Here is a 19,302-nt window from a genome sequence, read left to right as displayed (position 1 = left end):
TTCCGATCAAATATATTATCTCACACAGACCAACTTTATGCAAATATTAATGCCACTTAGCATCATTAACTGAACAAAATGCACTGAAATGCAAACACGCATAGAATGTTAAAAAAGAAAAAAAGGGAAAAAAGGAGCACAGAAATGCACTGTATTGTTACTACAACGGCCAGTAGATGGAGCTGCTACTTCAGTCATCTCTCTACAGCAGAACTGCAAATCAGTGCAGAAATAGAGGACCCTAGGACTCAAATATGGGCTATGGATAATCTGATCAAGACTGTGATGGTTATGTCCTTTTTGATTTTGGTCTTGGAATGTGCATATTAGTCTTTGAACTTGCCATAATTTTTTTTTTAAACCCTCTCTGTACCTTTTTCTTTTTAGACACCTGAACTCACCAGCAGCATTTTAAGACCACAGAAGCAAAGACACAACTCCAACTGACTTCAAAACAGGAAAGAGGGCTCAACCTGTGTGTAAAACTCCTTCCTTGCCATGAGAAGTTAAACTGTCCACATCTTGTCCATGTTTCATTAATGCCTGAAGATGTAGGTTTTTCAACAGGCTTCAGAGTTACTGCTCATTACTTTGAAATATGTGGTGTGTGCGTGTGTGTGCATGTGAGAGAGAGAGAGAGAGAGAGAGAGAGAGAGAGAAATTGTGGTTATTTCAGTTTTATTTTAATGCTGTCTTACTGCTATTTTAATGCTGTCTTACTGTTATTTTGCTGTATTACTGTATTTTAACTGATTGTTAAAAAAATAGTCTGTTTTTTGTTAGGCCCTTTGAATGGTCTCCATTTGGAGAAAAAATTGGGATAGAAATTTTGTAATTGTAAACAAACACTGCAATCCACACACCAGGGATGGGGACTTTTGGCTTATGGGCTAAATGTGGACCTCCAAGACCCCTCAACCCATACCTCTGGACTCTCCCCAGGCCATGCCCCATCTCCCCAGGCCTATTTCAATTTTTTTATATATTATTGACCCTGTCCTGGGTGGCGTGGGGAGGGGGAATCTTCCTGACAACGGAATGAGGAGCACATTGGAATATTATTCAGATTTTCATAGAATCGGCTTTGGTCCATCACGGACACACGAAGCAAGATAAGCTGAGTGTAAAAGGTAAGGTGTCCCCAACCAGTCGTGTCCGACTCTAGGGTGCGGTGCTCATCCCCGTTTCTAAGCCAAAGAGCCAGTGCTGTCCGAAGACACTTCCGTGGTCATGTGGCCGGCATGACTGAACACCGAGGTGCACAGAACGCTGTTACCTTTCCTGCCGAAGTGGTACCTATTTATCTACTTGCAATTTCTTGCTTTCGAACTGCTAGATTGGCAGGAGCTGGGACTGAAGACGGGAGCTCACTCCGTCATGCAGCACTCGGGTCTCGAACTGCTGACCTGCCGACCTTCCAGTCTGCAGTTCAGCGTCTTAACCACTAAGCCACCGCGGCCCCTCTAAGCTGAGTGTACCATACCTTTAAAATCCGGTTTTCAGGGGTCACACAGCACTTGAAAGGAACATACTTCCAGGTGCGGTGGGAGTAGTAGAACTGAATGTTATCAACCTGGCAGGGAATGCTCAACCAACGAGAGAGGCTTGTTTCCCACCTCTGTCCAGGCTCCCCCCTGCTACTACACTATTATGAATGGAGAGTAACTAATTCACAATTCCGAAGGCTAGAAACAGCACTAAAACAGCAGGCTAGGTAGTCGCTCCCCATTAGAGCCCCTACCAGTGCAAATAAGCCCCATTCCAGCTCCACCACCACCCCTTTCTCCATGTCTGACCACTTCTTCCTGCTCGCAATGACAGGCTTCCCTGTTCCCATGGATCCCAAGAACACGGTAGTAATTCTACTGTAATAAAGCCCTTATGCAGATGTATTTAATGCCAAAGGAAAGAGGAGAATAGGAGAAAATGGGGGGATAGGGGCCAAAATGCTCACTTTTCCCTGAAGAAACCAAAATCCCCAATGCAGCATCTGAAGGCTTCCCAGGAGAGCATCCCACCACCCCAAGTTCACCCCATTCCAGCAAAACATTGCAGAGTTATAGCTTCCACCACCCCTTTCTCCTTCTCTGGGCACTTTCTCCCTGCTCACATTGACAGGCTCCCCTGTAGGGATAGAGGAGAATTCCGCCACGGACCCCAATGAGGCCGGATTCTAAAGAATCCAGCCCCCCCAGAGTCCGTGGTGGAACAGAGCACTTACCTCCTCCTCCCTCCAGAATTCTCTTTGGCTGGATCCTCCTTGCAGTGATCCTGCAGAGCTGCTGGCTGGCTCCGGAGCGCCAGCAATATGGCTGCCATTGCCATATCGTTGGCTGAGGGGGACTGTCTCCAGATGCAAATGGCGTCCAGTACGCCATTTACAGCTGTAAAGGTCTTAGATTAAGGTAAATGAAACCGTAAATGGCTGGAGCCAGCTGCGGGGCCGACTGGCCAGGATTCCAGTGGGAGGAATGGATCGCTTCCCCCTGCAGGCGGATTCCCCCCAGACCAGCAGGTAGGGTCCACCCATCCCTATTCCCATAATCCCAAGACCTTGCCAGATCGCTACTGTGATAAAGTTCTTATGCATCAGATAAGTAATTTAACACAACACTGGAGAATGCAAACATCACAGTAGCGCATAATCAGGCAAGTGGAAAGGCAGGCAAGTTGACCACGGTATCCTCCTGGACTGCCTGGAGGGGTTGGACATTGGAGACACCGTATTACAGTGGTTCTGGTCCTTCCTCTCCAGCAGGTTCTAGAGAGTAGCACTGGGAGAGGAGGTTTTGGACCCATGGCTGCTCACTTGTGGGGTGCCACAGGGTTCCATCCTCTCCCTGATACTATTTAACATCTATGTGAAGCCGCTGGGGGCTATCATCAAGAGGTTTGGGGTGCGGTGTCATCAGTATGCAGATGACACGCAGCTCTACCTCTCGTTCAAATCTTCACCAAGGTTGGCCGTAGAATCCCTCTCCAAATGTCTGGAGACAGTGAGTGGCTGGATGAGGAGGAATAAGCTGAAGCTGAACCCTGACAAGACTGAGGTACTTTTGGGGAGAGACAAGAGAAGGTTGGGGGATGCTGACCTGGTGTTGAATGGGGTATGGTTACCCTTGAAAGACCAGGTCCACAGCTTGTGGGTCATCTTAGACTCCCAGCTGTCCATGGAGGCTCAGGAGTCAGCTGTGAGCTGGACAGCGCTGTACCAACTCCATCTGATACAGCGGCTGTGCCCTACCTTCCCAACCATCTGCTCCCATCAGTAGTACATGCCCTGGTCTCCTCTCATTTAGACCACTGTAATGCGCTCTACGTGGGGTTACCCTTGAAGATGGTTCAGAAGCTGCAGCTGGTTCAGAACGCGGCTGCTCGCCTGATTAAAGGCAGCTGCCGGCGAGATCACATCACTCCAGTGCTGAAGGAGCTGCACTGGCTACCAGTTGTTTTCCAGGCCAAATTCAAGGTGTTGATAGGGATGTCAGAGAATTCCCCCATGGATCTCGGGGAAACTGAGTGCCAGTGCATTCGGCCCCCCGAAATTGGTGGCGGAACGGCCTGCCCCCCCGCCCCTCCCGGGACGGGACTTACCTGGGGCGGATCTTCCAGGCGGCGGCAGCTCTGGCGGCGGCTCCAGTGGTGGTTCAGGTAAGTGACTTTCCTACGTCCCAATGTGTTGGTTTTGACCTTTAAAACCCTATATGGCTCTGGCCCAGCCTATCTCAAGGAGCGCCTCCAGCAACACCAGATAGGCCGTTCAACAAGATCAGCCTTGGATGGCCTTCTCTCTGTCCCATCAGCCAGGACAGCTAGGCTGGTGAGGATGAGGGAGAGGGCCTTCTCTGTGGTGGCCCCCACTCTGTGGAACTCCCTCCCTAGGGTACTCCGCCATGCCCCCTCTTTAATGAGCTTCCGCCATGCATTAAAAACATGGTTGTTCAGGCAGGCATTTGGGGTGGGCTAGGGTAATTTTAGAAATGTGATGTTTTTAATGTTGAATTTTATTGTGTAAACTGTTTTTATTGTTGTACATCGCCCAGGGTGGCTGGGTGACCGGCCAGATGGGCAATTAATAAATTTAATAAATGAATGAATGAATGAATAAATAATCACTGAAGCTAATTACTCCCACTGGCTAAGAAGAAGTGCAGGGTGATTCTGAAGGCTCAAAGAGTGCTCTAGGGCTTTGATGTGTTGGAAAGGCAGGCAAGTTACTTTAGTTAGCACAGTCTACCCATTCAGCATCCCCTCCCCCTGGCCATTTGGGTAGCATGGGGAGGGGGTTTGCAGGGGCTGTCATGGGGAGGGGGGGGAAGTCTACTTTCACCACCCCAGTTGCACACACCTAAGTCTGAATCCAACCCAATAAATGTTAAATCGGTTGACAGAGCAGCATACAGACTTTGCCAATCAATCCTATCCTTTGAGACTATATTAAGATATAAAAGCAGTAAAACTGAAGATGAAATAATCTGAGGAACTCTATACTGACAGTCTCTTAATCACAGTAAGTAATATGCCATTTCTTCATTTCCAACAGACATGATATAGTATTTCATTATCCAAATGTCAAATCGAAGAGAGGTACAAAAGGTCCTACATAATATTTTAAAAAATTATATAGTCCTTATAAAGAGTGTGTTACGCTATTCACTTTTCATTACATTAATTAAATATTAAATCTTATGTTCCCAAAAATCCATATGGTATGCAAGGACTTTTGTTTTATTACATAATATTTAATTTAGTAATGTACTATGACTTAAAAATTCATTAAGGCTGTAATCCTATACCAATTTATGTGGTAGTAAGTCCTATTGAACTCAATGGGGCTTACTTCAGAGTAGACATGGATGGGGTTGCACTTTAAGTATCTCATTTAACCAAAAGATTCAAAGATTATTATTATAGAAACCATCATCAATTCATCTATGGTCATTCATTTTAATACATTCAATACTGTTTGTTAACTGAGTTCTCAAACTCTGTCCTGATTGGTGCTCTAAAGTCAGGAAAACCTCCTTTACAGCCACAACCTCAATATTAACAAAGAAAAGATGAACAGCTTGCAGCTAGCAATACAATATTTACTCTGGTCCCATGTCTGGAATCAGACAGACCAAAACAGAAAGGAGGCCCAGAAAAACAAAAGCCCATTTTTAAAACCATGGTTTGAGATATTGTAGATTTTACCCATCAACCAGAACAGTCCCAGGCAATGCATTGCCCATTTGCTATTTCTACGGAAGTTCTGATAATCATCCAGTATTATTTACTTAATCAGAAATGCCAATAAGAGGAGCAGTGCCCACCTGACATGAGATGTACTCTTCACGATTTGGCCTCAATTGACTTCTTTTTTTTTTTTTACCTAGCGCACCACCTCAGATTAATCTCCAGCTCTGCTGCTATAAAGACAATATACGTTACTATATATGTTTCTCTGCACATCTTCTCTATGCCGTCTTGGGAATCTGTGTCTTTCATCCAAGGCAAGATACAGATCAGAGTTACAGCTGGCCTTTGCATTTTCAGATCAGCCATTGCTCCAGTTTCCCAAAATGCATTGCTAGGTGTAATCTGACACCTATAACAGATATTGCTGGCTAATTAATTCAGACTGCAAATATCCATTTTGAGACTGGGTCTATCTAGACCTCATTGCCATAACACCTGGCCAGTTCTTAAGACTTTGTTTTTTCCCCATCCCCTGCTTTTTATCTGATGAAGAGCTCTGGGGAATTCAGAAGATTGCACAGTATTGTGGAATATTGGTTGGTAGCGCTGTAATACTGTTACTTACAACAAAGAAAGATGGAACAAAAAATATAGTCTTAACATGTTAGTCTGATTCAAACTATTCATTGCCTGGGACATGATAGAGGTTCATAAATCATGAATGGGATGAAAAAAATACAAATAAAGGGTTTGTTTTCCATCTCCCAAAAACACTAGAACTCCGTCATCCAGAGATATGGATTGGTAATAGGTTGATCAGTGTCACTTCCTTCCTCCTCTCCCTTCACAATCAACACACTCCAGGAAACAAGGCTTCAGGCTAACACTACTTTATTAGTTAACAACTAACTACTTTACACATGCACATTCTAGGAAGCTGTCAGACTGCAGTGAAACAGCTAATCCAGACATCTAAGAATATCAATAGAGGAGACGAAGAGGAAGTTAGAGAAGTTGCTAGCAGTCTGGGCGTGAACTTCTTAGCCAGACTTGCTTCACAGTGATGCCCCTCTCTTAGGGTAGCTCTCTCCTACTTTGGCTTCCATGAGTGGCCAACCTGGTGGAGCATCTGAGCCCTGCCCCTAACTTTTCCCACTTCACTCTGCAACGGACCCTAGCATCCCCCAAGTCACGCCCCTCGCTCTCCTTCTCCTCCTCCAAACCTTGAGTTCTCGTGGTGGAGGAAGGGGGGAGGCATTCAGGCTGGGCCATCTGTGTGTCAAGGTCTTGGGAAGAAAGTCCCACCATATCTGGGCTCACTAGGGAGGGTGCCTCCCTCTGTTGTAGCTGTTCCCATTCTGATTCCGAATCTGAGCTGCCAGACATCTCTACACACTCAGATTCATTCCTGACCATCAGGACAAACAAAAGGAAGTATTCATCATACAATGCATAGCCAGCTATAGCTGTCCCAATAACGTCCTACTTGTGACCATTTGAGTGACAGGCAGACAAACCACTGGACTAGATTGACTTTTGGTAGGATCTAGCAAGACATGCTTCTTGTACTTTTAATAGTTGTGTAAAAAAGCAGGGATTTTGGCAGGTGCAACTTGTCATGTAGGGGTGAAAAACCTGTACCTGCTAAAACTCTTCAGCATGTTCTTTAACAGTAACAGAGCCTTGAATTCCTCTGCCTCCAGGTCAGCCTACCTTCCAGTAGGCTTATTATTAAAAACTGATAGTCTCCAGGTTCTAACAAGTCTCAAATGCCCCCTACACTGTTCTATCGCAACTACATCCACAAACGCCACGAATATGGAGATGTAGGCAATATTAGCATCAAGTTGTTGTTTCTAGCACAAAATAAAATTAAATTCAGATTGAAGCCATCTGATGACCTAAAAGCTTCATTAGAATTTCACAAGAAAACTATTAAGTGGTTTAGAAAACTGATTCCTTTACATATTACATTCTTTGCAATGATCTAACAAAAACAGACTAGGATCTATAAATCTCATATCCAGCTCCCAGTAGGCAGATGAAATGTTATGTTCCCCATTAAACTTTGTTTAAAAATATGGCTTCCATGCGGCGATATGAATGATAGATTATGTCTATTACAGACAGTTTTCACACAGTAAATTTAATAGCCTATGCAAAATGTTCCTCACTGGAGAAAGTGTGTGTGTGTGTGTGTGTGTGTGTTTAAGCTAGCCTTAATGGTGAATTATACACAGTCTTAAAGAATAAATCTGTTAGATTTTTCACTAATCAGAACAGTAGTAGTAATATGTTTATTACTATCAATGTACCAACAATACAAAGTGCAGGATCACAACCACAATAAAATCAATTATAAACTGTGACAAACTTAAGAACTAGCAGTCATAGCATGTTTAAGAGATATAACAACATTTTAAAATTTTGCTCCTGTTCAGTGATAAAGACGTTAGTGGCCTCAAAAGAAATCCTCAAGAAGGTCTTAAAAACCAGCCTGTAAACAGTCCAAATAGAGAATAGATTATATCTTCTCTAATGCCCTGGTAATTACTACAGTAAGAGAACACATGGATGACCATAGTCACCTCAGTGTGATTACAGAGGCAACATCTGTCTTTAAACTTTAAAAGGAACTCTAGCAAATCTGCTATCCCCAAAGCTTTGAGGGCAAAAAGTTAAAATGGGCCAGTAAAATAGCTCTTCTATATTTAAGTACTGATAATAATATTAAGAAAAATAAAGCATACAGTTATTAAAAGCAGACCAAGTCAGACCCTGCAACCATGGAGTACGTGGTCCACAGGCTACACATAAAACTCTTTCATTCTCTGTTCAACTATAAATTTAGCTTGTTCTAAATCCAAGGAATGCAAATAAGCAGAAATACTATCACCACAATTTTTCCATTACCTCTTTTTTCCAAGACAGCATGTAGCAATCCACCAGCACCTGATATGCAAGAGACCTGACACACTCTTTTTAAATTTATTGGGGGTTTAAACAAAACAAAAAACCCCAACAGATTCCTATTCGTAAACTACAAATTAAACATTTTCAACTGTAATCGCTTGCTTTATATACAAACTTCAGAGCTTGTGAGAAGCCAAAGAGGATTCTCTGGGGAATGAATCTTTGGTCAAATCCCAGCCTCCAATCAGGTATCCCTTAGGCAAAGCCATTAGTGACAGTAATCAGACTGGACAAACTCATAACAAATAAGACAATGAACTTCCAGCATTTATGACATTGGGAAAAAAAGCAGCAATAAGAGGAGCTAAACCATAGCGCCATCTAGTGGCTGTATAATGAAACATATAGAAGACTCGGATAAAGGGGGGAAAGGAGGGGGAAAGTGGGGGAAGGAAGCCCATGTAAAGGGAGTCCATCGTGATCCTGCATTTAAAACAGAAGCAGAAAGCCCTGTTTTAAATGCAGGACTTTAGGCTGGTGTAGAGATCCTCTAAGAGAAACTTTGGTTTGTAATCCTACTCCAATGTGCAAACACTACAAACTTCCCTAGCCTTAACAAATATTATATATATCATGCAATCCACATGCCTTCCTATGTACTTATTAATGTTCATACATCCCCTCCTCACCCCTCCACTGTACTGCCTTCATGCTACTGTTACTTACACCAGCCATTCATAACTTCTTGCTACTGCCAGCTTTTGAAAGGCCAAACTGAAACCTGAATGCCAGTAATAGTTTCTCTTATTGAGACAGGTGTTTTATTGAGCTTATACAAATAAATACTTTGCAAGCTAAAGGTCACAGACATGTACATTTTTGTTTAGAAGTTGAGACCATTTTTCCCATGTGAGATCTTTGTACGTAGCTGAATACCCACTGTTGTTCTCAAAGATCTGTTGATTGGGGAAATGATTAATGATAATAGAGTATTACAGATAATAAATTATTACTTCCATTCACCCCATTCCTCTCTTGCATCTGAAATCCTACATACAAACTTACTGAAACTAGCACTGAACTTACTGAACCTAGCATAAAAGTCCAATATCCTACTGGTTCTGTACACTGGAATCTACCTTACAGTCAGGATAGGATTCAAAAGTTATCTTGTGCACATTCCTATGATGGAAAGAATAGTATTTTTGTAGCTATTGATGAGTTACTGGTCTTACTCACTTTGTTTGAGGTGGTTTATAGTCGGGGAATGGAGTGCATAATGGGCTCCAGCAGCTAAGGGGGCTATGGCTGGAGGGAATAGGTCTGACATGGACTGGAAACTGATGCCTGGGGAGGGGCTAGAGCTGCTACTCAACCTGGAATGGCTGATGGGTTGGTAGGTGAAGGAGTCACTCCATTCAGGCAGATGTTGTAGAACTAGCTGAGGGAAATGATGTATAATAGATAATTTGGCCTACCTGTCTGCCCTAGGCATTGACCCAAGGGGCAGGAACTGAACGATCCCTTCCTCTAGTTGCTTTTGGCAACTGGTTTCAGATATCAACTACTCCAGGGAGGAAATGATGGCTATTTCTAAGCAGCAGCAGGTTTAGCCTAGTGTCCCAGCACTTGCACTTCCCTCTCTCCACCCCTGGAGGTGTCCATGATATCCCAGGGAGTCCAACTCAGTAGTGTGGATAACACTAACTGAAATGGAAACGTGCCATCTGTAAACAGTAGTACTCAGATAATATAAACCCACATTTGATTACCAAGATTCATATTTCATTGTTTGCAAGTAAGGCATATCCTTCGAAGCAGCCCTCTGGGTACCCATTTTATACCTCTCATACAACCAGAAATTGAAAATATGCTTCATTTATACTACACTGTGCTTTTATAATATAGCTTCCAAACATTTTATTTCAGACATCTAGGATTTTCTGTTTTGTCACTCATTGTTTATGTTTTATACCACAGTATTGTTTTAAATCATAAATACATCAGAAACATTGCCAAAAACAACTTGAAACCAAGAGTTGAAAAACCATTCAGCTAATGTAAATAGAAGTGATTTTATGTAAGCCAAGGAAAAGAAGGCTTAAAGAACCAGATTATCTTGGAGCTCAACTAACAGTTGATTAAAGAAAGGAAGTAAATTTCCTCATTTTGTTACTGTGAAAAATAATCATTTTGTTACACATTTAGAATGCAATCATAAACATACTAGGAAGTCCCAGTGAGACTTATTTCTGAGTAAATTCTGAAAGTATATCACTGGTATGTTACTTCATTGGTGTTTTGCACTCTATTTTATTCAGCACTAAACAAACATAAAAAAGCAATAATTGGGCCTAACTCTGATCTGTCCTTGTAACCACACTGATTAAAGCAAAAACATACAGTCCTGAAAATCTACAAAACTAAGAGTATTGGCTCTAGCAACATAGCTATTACTGATAATCTTTTCCTAATCTCCTCTTAGAGCCTAAATAAATCAAGCAGGCACTTGTTTAACCTTAACATACTGTCATTTAAAAAATCCTATAGCTAGTCCAAATCGATGTTGGCTCAAGTTGCATGTTAAAAAGATAAGATACCTTGATCCTCAACATTTGTGCTGGAGACTTCAGATTTTTGCCATGGTAAACATCTAATCAGTATATTCTGTGCTAAATACTTACTTGCTGGCTCCACAAATCTAAGCTCAAGTTTAATAAACATGCAGGTTTAACTTAGATCAGCACCAACGTGCCATCACAGATCAGACAACAGAGATGGAACTTACATATTTCTTTAAAATGTTTTCAAAAGAGTCAGTTTCCACACTAATTTGTAAGTTATCTAGTACTGAGTAATCAACTGATGAGAAATAAAAGTGATATACAAGTCCCACAGTTTTTCTAAGATTAACTGGAAAAAAATTCTACACAAATATAAAAAGGCACTATGTTTTTGTTTTACTTAGGGATGTACAAATTTAGTTAATTCCATTCCGTCTCTGTTTTGTGGATTGTCAGGTATCTTTCATTTTGCTATCTGTCATTGATGGAATCGGATTTTTTAAACAGATGTTCATTCCACTTGCACAAGTGTGCAATAGCGCAAGTGTGGATAAGTTTTAATGTGCATTAGTGCAAGTGCACATTAACACTAATGCACATTAGTACAAGTGCAATTTTTCATAAATCTCCCCCCAAAGTAAAAAAACTAGTCTGCAGGTACACAGAATCCACACAACTCAGAAAAAGCCGGTCCACTGCAGAATCCTCAGGTCAGATTAGTAGAAATCCAAACTTATTTGAATCCAGTGCGTATTTTTCTGATATCTCTTTTCTGACATTCCTTTGCATGGGAAACCTCACACCTTCAAGAATAAAAATGCAAGGACTATCTATATGATTGTTGATACTTGCTTTTGTAAAACCAGCCCTCATAGACCAAACACATTTAAATTCCACACTTTTAACACATTAATGAATTCAGAAACATCAAGTGATGTACATGCATATGTGTATCAGACATGAGTGCCTGAAACAAACACTTCTCAGTATCAAATTAAAGCATTATAGAATTATAGCTGCTAGATATCAAAAGTAGAATTACTAGGACAAGCAATGTTGGTGTTGCCATCTCTGAGTGCTTCTTTTATCCCATTGTCATTATTCAAGGCATGCTAGAGGGTCCATTTTATATTGTGAAATAACCAGGTATCATTGCAGCACAGAATGGTTTACAACCGACCATCCAGAAAAAGTAAATATAAATTTGTATGTGTCATTACAGTGCAATGGCAATGCTGTGGTGAACATCTACACTAGGAAGAATGAAACCAGCTGCATTTCCTGAAATCTGAATCCACTTTGCCTACATTTAAATATGCTATAAAACTTGCAAAGCTGTTCAAATAGTAATCTGGTGCACCAATATATGCTTTCTACAGGGGTGGTTTTACAGTTTTCTAGTGGTTGCATACATATAACAGAAATTACTGTACTGTAATACTAACTATGCAATGGCAAAACATACACAAGACCAACTACTAAGATTCCTTCCATGCTAGCAGTTGTCTTCAGTATTGATGCTATTTGCTTACTCTTTTTTCCCCGAGACTCCAAACAGCATTCATCCCAAACTATTGATTCCCCATGTTCCCCCTGCCCCATGTTATTCAAGTGCTGATTTATTATGATTAAAAAAAAAAAAACTTTAAGCACAACTACACTACAATCCTTTCATGCATGAATTGACTTCATTGTCCCATATGGGGTGGAAGAGTGGTCAGTGGTGGCGGTGTGTAATTTTGCCTCTCCAGACCCAGCAACATCAGCACAGAGCCTGGAGAAGCCCAGTGGTACTGACAATGTTTGTCAATTTCACCAGGCATTTCCAGACTTGCTGCAAGGGTGGAGGAAAAACCTTGCCAATTTCACTATGCAAGAATATCAGTTGAATCATATTCTGTGGTTGACAAGGCTTTCCCCCTACCTCTGCAATATGTCCAAGGAAAACCTTCTGAAACTGACAATTTATCAGTTTCACCAGGCTTCTTTGGACTCATTGCTGAAGCTGGGAAAACAACACCACATAAAAAAGTATAGTAGTGGAAGCAGGGATACCACTGAGACTGGATAGGGCTGCCTTCTTCCCCTTTATTAGGAACGAGATCATTATCTCATACAGTAAGCAATTAACAGGACTTCAGTGCACTAGCGTGGCATTAATAAAAAATGAAATCACTTTTTTTGTTTAGAAGCAGCCTAGTATGCATAATTCCATCAATTCAGTAAAATATATCTATAGTCCATCGCTCTTAGGTTCCATTAAATAAAGCACATCATTCAGGGAGAGATTTTAATGTGTCCTCTGTTGTTAACCTACTACTGCTTCTCCACAGGCGACAACATTTGTAAATCAACAACTTCCCCTAAATTATAAATGAAGGAGATTAAGGGGTTGTGTGCAGAGCAAAATAGAATTACTCCATATAAGATTGTTGGCCAGCAACTTTGGAATTCTGAAACAGAATCACAGCAAAGAAAGACTTTTCTCACTTTATGATCCCAGATATTCTCTTGAAGGAATAACCTGCCCTTTGTGACAATGGCATAACAATATGGCATCATGGAACCAAGTAAGATGTGAAACATTTTCACTTTTCTTTCAGAAATAAGCAGAAAAATGTAAGACATGGATACATCCATTGGGAAAAATTTCCATCTATGCCAATAAAAATCTGCATGCTTCTTTAAAAAACCAAATGGTTTCAATTATATGTAAAAATTCTATAATATTTATTCAAATATTTACACATTTATAATACCTTCAGTGTTCCATTTCAATATGCTTATTCTCACAGAAATGGGAACTTATCTGCCCCAACCTAATGAGGTATGATCCAGTGTCTCACCTCCCCTTCCCCCCCCCCTCACACACACACACACACACACACACACACACAGGGCCAGCCCTACCATTAGGCAGTGTGAGACAGCCACCTCAGGCAGCTGATTTTCGATATCCTGAAAGGGCAGCGAACTGTCAGTTATTTTATTTGTTACTGTTGTATTTTTACTTCCAGGGATGTGAAGAACGCTTGTGGAATTTTCTGCCTCATGTGCAAAATAACTTGCCTGGCTTTGAGTACTACGGAGTTTGATATAGGGTTGGTCTGCCTTAGGAAATAAAATATCTTGGGCTGCTCCCCTCACCCCACCCCCCACACACCCTAAGCATAAGGCTTAAATCTGCTTTGGCTTGAATTGGTCTGGAACTGTAATGCATATATCTCTGTAATATATGACTTCCTATGGAAGAACAGTATGTACTTCCTCATTCTCTAGGACAATAATGTTTTCAGGCCCAACATCCAGTTTCAAAACAAAAGAACTTGAGGTCAGATCCTTTGAGGACGTCAACAAAATTCTATTGACTTCTTAGAAGGCCTGCTGACACTCTGGAGACTAATGTAGACTTTGATTCTTTAATGATATGTCAGGAATGATTTTCCTGGATACGTTGTGAGGAATTCACTTATTCCACCCTGCCCTCCCTAAGAACTCTCATACTTGGTGTTTAATTGTAGAACTAGGGAGACATAACAAGGCCTCCAATTTATGCCCCACATTGGTCATAAGCTGCCTTCTCCCACATGTAATCTCTCAGTTGCTGAACGCTTTGTGTGAAAATATGGCACCCCATCCCCACCCAACTTAGACAGATAGCAGACTTTTCAGGAGTCCCATGGGGGTTGGACTCGATGGTCTTATAGGCCCCTTCCAACCCTACTATTCTATGATTCTATGAATGTAGGTTCTCAACATTGGTCTTAATAATAATGACTACATCATTAATATGGGCCATTGTAAAAGGATGATCACAAAATGGTCCACTAACATCTGAAAACCCTGAAGGTATGGTTTTGAACTGCAACAGCCCTCAAGGGACCACAAAGTATCCATCTTTCCCCTGGATAAAGCAGAGAGAGGGAATTACAAATAGTGCATCACATTCAGGTGCTTGGCTTTCCTTAAGCAGAATAGCATGATATCTATCTGAGGCACGTGATGACCTTAGAATTGGGAAATTTGATTCACACCCTGAAATCATTACAGAGCCTCAAAGAGCCCCATTTATCTTCAGGACCAACCATATAGGATGCCTCCATTCCCACTGAAATCCCTTAATAAGGCCAAACATAGCATCTTCACTACTGTTTTTGTTTCTGAGTAAGAGTCACAAGATCTCTGATAACATTCCTTTGTCACGTTGGGGCAAAAAATACCAACTTTAAGTATAACCTGATGGGATCTGTGCTAGCAGTAACCAACCAAGAAAGAAATCTTGGGGTTTTGGTGGACAGCTCAATGAAGATGTCAACCCAGTGTGCGGCTACTGTAAAGAATATTAGCCATAATTAGAAAAGGAATTGAGAATAAAACTGTCAATATCATACTGTCCCTATACAAATCTATGGTGCAACCACACTTGGAATACCATGTACAGTTCTGGTCACCACACCTAAAAAAAAGATATTGTAGAGCTGGAAAAAGAGCAGAAAAGGGCAACTAAAATGATCAAGGGGCTGGAGCATCTCCCCAATGAGACAAAGTTACAACAGCTGGGATTGTTTAGCTTGGAAAAAAGGAGGGTAAGGGGAGACATGATAGAGGTGTACAAAATTATGCATAGTGTGGAGAATGTGGATAGGGAGATATTTCTCTCCCTCGCTCAAAATACTAGAACCCTAGGTCATCCTTGTCAGGGTGGAAACTGAGCCCATAGAGCCCCAGAGCAGTTCTGATTCTGAGGAGGAACAGCAATCCATGGGAGAGGAGCTTGCTCATCTCTCACAAGCACAGCAGCTGGCAGAGATTCCTCCTGCCAGCATTCCTGGGATAGATAGTGACCCTGGCAGTGAGAGAACGCTAGAGGGGGGTTTGCTGGATGCTTGGCACAGATGCAGGGAGAGATGAAAGATGGAGGGCACAGAAAGGAGGCGTGGCGCTCATTTGGCGCGCAAACGATCGCATCCCAAGGACCGAAGGGAAAGAGGGAGGATCTCTTCCTAGCCCATAAGTTCAGGGTCTTCCCGTGGTTCTCCTTCAAACGGGGACCAACTGCCTTACCTGGAGCTTAGGCTAGTCTGCTATCTTTCCCCAGTGCTGTTCCTTCTTTGTTGCTAGTGATTAGTATCTGAAAGAGTCATAAAGGAATAAAGTCTCGGAAAGGATCCTCATCGTCTGTGTCCTGAGTTGGCTATTGGTGGGGACTGCAAGAGGCAGCTAGGGCGCTCCTGACAATCCTATGAAGTGGATTGGTGGGAGATTCAGGACAGATAAAAGGAAGTACTTCTTCACACAGTGCATAGTTAAACTATGGAATTCACTACCACAGAATTGTAGTGATGGCCACCAATTTGGATGGCTTTAAAAGGGGGTTAGACATATTCCTGGAGGAAAAGGCTATCAGTGGCTACTAGTCTTGATGGCTATGTGTTACTGCCAGTACCAGAGGCAGTAAGCCTATATACACCAGTTGCTGGGGATCATGGGTGAGAGGGTGCTGTTGCACTCATGGCCTGCTTGTGGGTTTCATTGTCGACAGCTGGTTGGCCACTGTGTGAACAAAATGTTGGACTAGATGGACCCTTCGTCTGATCCAGAATTGCTCTTCTTATGTTCTTAGATTCAATATAATTGGTAATTTGTTCTTCATTCTCCATTCAGATACCCTGGCAAATAGGCCTAGTGCTGAAATTGTTTATCCCTTTCCTTCAATCTTTCAGCTTCTTTGATTGGTTTAAAACACACAGACACCCATGCTTATCTGCTCTCCAATATTTGGGACTATTTTCCCTTTCCTCTTCTGGACTAATCCCCATCAAGACTTCTATTTCTCACTACTCCTTTAAATGGTTAGCATTAAAGACACATACCAGGGCCTTCGTATCACAATATTTAAATTTACCAGGCCTGGCCACAATATTATACTTGAAACAGTCTCTCTAGGACTGTACTACAGACCAATATTTTCTGCTTAGCCCTTTTGGCAAACTTTGTTTCTTTTCTTTAATGGAGACATTGGATATATTACTATGCCTCTTCAGTGCCATATATTCCAAGAATCTATTTATTCCAACAGGTTGGGGTGGGTGGTGGGGGACAGACACAAAGCCACTCAGATCCAGCAGGCTAGTCCTTGCAGGTGGCTTTGCCCCAAGTCACTGGCTGCATATGTGCAGAGCTCATCTGCTGAGGGTGGGTGAATGGGCATTCAGTGCTTTCCTCCCTTCCAGCAACCAACCAACCAACCAACCATTCAACAGGGATGGAGGGAGACCTGCAAGAACTGTCTCTCTTTTAGATCTCTGGATTGGTCATGTGATTCACTTTCCACCAGATTATTCAATTTCTCATAGCAGCTCAAATTAACCTCTTCATCATAAGCTGTTCCAGCAGTTTCCATTCCAACAGAAAAAAATGCAGTATGATGTATGCATTGCAATTTGATCATGGGTCCTGACAACTTCTTTGTCACATAATTACTAAAAAGCCTGCAGGCTTCCTCATTCTAAAAGATGCCCTTCAAGCTCTTTGTTAGCTATTCTGGAAAAAATCATGATGGTTAAAATAGTCTCAGAATTGACCACTGTTTTTTAGACTGTGAAGTCATTTTTATTTTAAAAAGGAACAAACAAAATCAAAGACATTTAGGCATACTTTTCCAAGTAATCCAAATCATGTTAATTAAGTATGAAATGGGATCAAACTGATTATAGATTGCAATACTCAAAGTATATTAATTTTTCCTAGCAGACATGCAGTGCAATCATATTTACTTAGAAGTACCATAAAGTTCAGTGAGACTTACTGTATTAGAATTGCAGCCTGAATGGTACAATAAAAAGCAACATTTAAATTATTGCATACACTCAAGCAAGAACAGAACTTTAATCTTTCTCCTCCTACTTCCATCTTTCGAAGAAAAAAAAGACACTAAGGAATTACAAGATTGTTTCCATTTCTAGATACCTGTATCTTATCATTCCCTTTTACATATGGAACTATTCAGGCAATATAAATATAAAGGGGAAACTTGATTTAAAAGGTAAAGCAAACAACAGAGGCTCAATATTCAGTGGGTAAGAGTATCATTTTTCAAAGAAGAGAACAAACAGTAGAAGCACCATCAGCTATCTGAATACTGCTTAAAGGGGCAATCAACATCTGGAACAATTATGTTTTGTGACATTAATGTCAGCTCCACCCCCTACATACTTGCTGATGCTTTCCTGTTCAAAAGTCACACCCCCCCCAGCATCTTCCTTCAAGCAAAGATTGTCTATGCTCGGCCTGGGACTTTGTATTACATTGTGATCTACTCTCTGAGGTTGTTTATTTTTTTAGAGTTTGCCAGTGAAAATGACATTGCGACTGCCTGCCAACCTAACTAGCAAAAACAAAACCATCAAGGTGTAATTGTGCCACTGTTTAGGTGGACAGGAAACAAATCAGTTCACAAGCTGATAAGACAGCCACACTGTTAGAAGCTGCACAAAAACATGTAGAAGATTTTGGGTGGGTGGAGGAGAAAGAGGCAGGAAGAGGGCGGGAGAAGATAGCTTGTTCTCTGGAGAACTAAAAGACTCTGTTCTATATCCTTCTAAAGTAACACACATGCAGTTCAGAGAAGCTTGTTAGCTATGTATAATTTTATTTAGGCAATAATAAATATAAAAGGAAAATAATGAAAACCCTTTTAGCTACCACCATCATTATTGCTAACTCTATAAATCAGCTGTTTTATTTCATAGGCTCCTTCACAAAAGAACACTATGAATGGGGATTCTCTTTTTGAAAAACCTAAGTTCAAATATTATATAAATGATTTATCTTGCATCACTTACCCATATGGCGGCCTAATTTAGCTGATCACTAAATATAATGGAACAGGGATGAGAATCCTCTGACGAGAAATAGCATCAAAATTACAGTTATCTAATCTCCTAACAAGCAGCCCTTCTTTCTCAACTCAGTCACTTATTTTTTCAGCTAAATTTTCAATGAAAGCACTTAGAAATAGATGAAGTAACTGTAGAAATTGTGAACAGTGTCCTTGATCTCACCATGACTTAGAAACATTTATTACCAAAATTATTTTTAAACAACAAACACTTATACCTGTTAAGACAATTTGCAGAACTGATGACAAACTAAGGTGTCAGAAGTTCTGTATATCATCACGCAGCTTTTTATTTCCTTACGACTTGTGAGTCTCATATGGCTTCCAGCACTTGTGCAGTTCAAAGAAGGTGTCAGAAATAACAAAAAAAAAAAACGCCCCTATGTGCATGTACAAACGATGCCATAATAAGGAATTGCCCTCCATCTCCCCTTCCCAGTGACACACTTGTCCTGAAGAAGAATAGGAGATTGCGGAGGAAACAATGATGGCAGTACAGTTTTCATGGTCACAGAGTTGCTGGTCCACCAAAACCACAGGCCTGGCTGGGGAAGGAAAAAGAGAATAAGGTCCTCATATCTGGCTAAAGTCTAGAGATCAGTTGTTGGAAAAACAAAGGAGAAATGATGGCAAATGAATTCTGTGGAGGGGATGTTTGTAGAGGAGGGAGAAATAGCACTGGGGACAATGTGTCTTGTGGAACTCAACCATCTGAAGTTTTCATCCTGAATTTCTTAGCCTTAG

The 19,302-nt window shown here is 41.4% G+C and overlaps 1 protein-coding gene across 3 annotated transcripts in view; it reads right to left on the bottom strand.

The window, feature by feature from the left end:
- TMCC3 (transmembrane and coiled-coil domain family 3) overlaps window positions 1-19,302 on the bottom strand; it is a 123,478-nt gene that overhangs the window by 20,075 nt on the left and 84,101 nt on the right. Inside the window, exon 1 of one of the 3 annotated variants that reach the window (XM_084810241.1) lies at window positions 5,316-5,553. The exons of the other annotated variants lie outside the window; for them this stretch is intronic. The gene's annotated coding sequence lies outside the window, so the exon portion shown is untranslated. Of the gene's footprint in view, window positions 1-5,315; window positions 5,554-19,302 lie in introns of those variants that run through there. 3 annotated transcript variants of the gene reach the window in all.

Source organism: Heloderma suspectum, chromosome 7 (genome assembly GCF_057233095.1).
Source record: "Heloderma suspectum isolate Gila_16-S chromosome 7, 16-S_ref, whole genome shotgun sequence".
Lineage (NCBI taxonomy): Eukaryota > Metazoa > Chordata > Lepidosauria > Squamata > Helodermatidae > Heloderma > Heloderma suspectum.
Note: the sequence above shows the minus strand (reverse complement) of the source record. Positions and strands in the feature narration are given on the sequence as shown.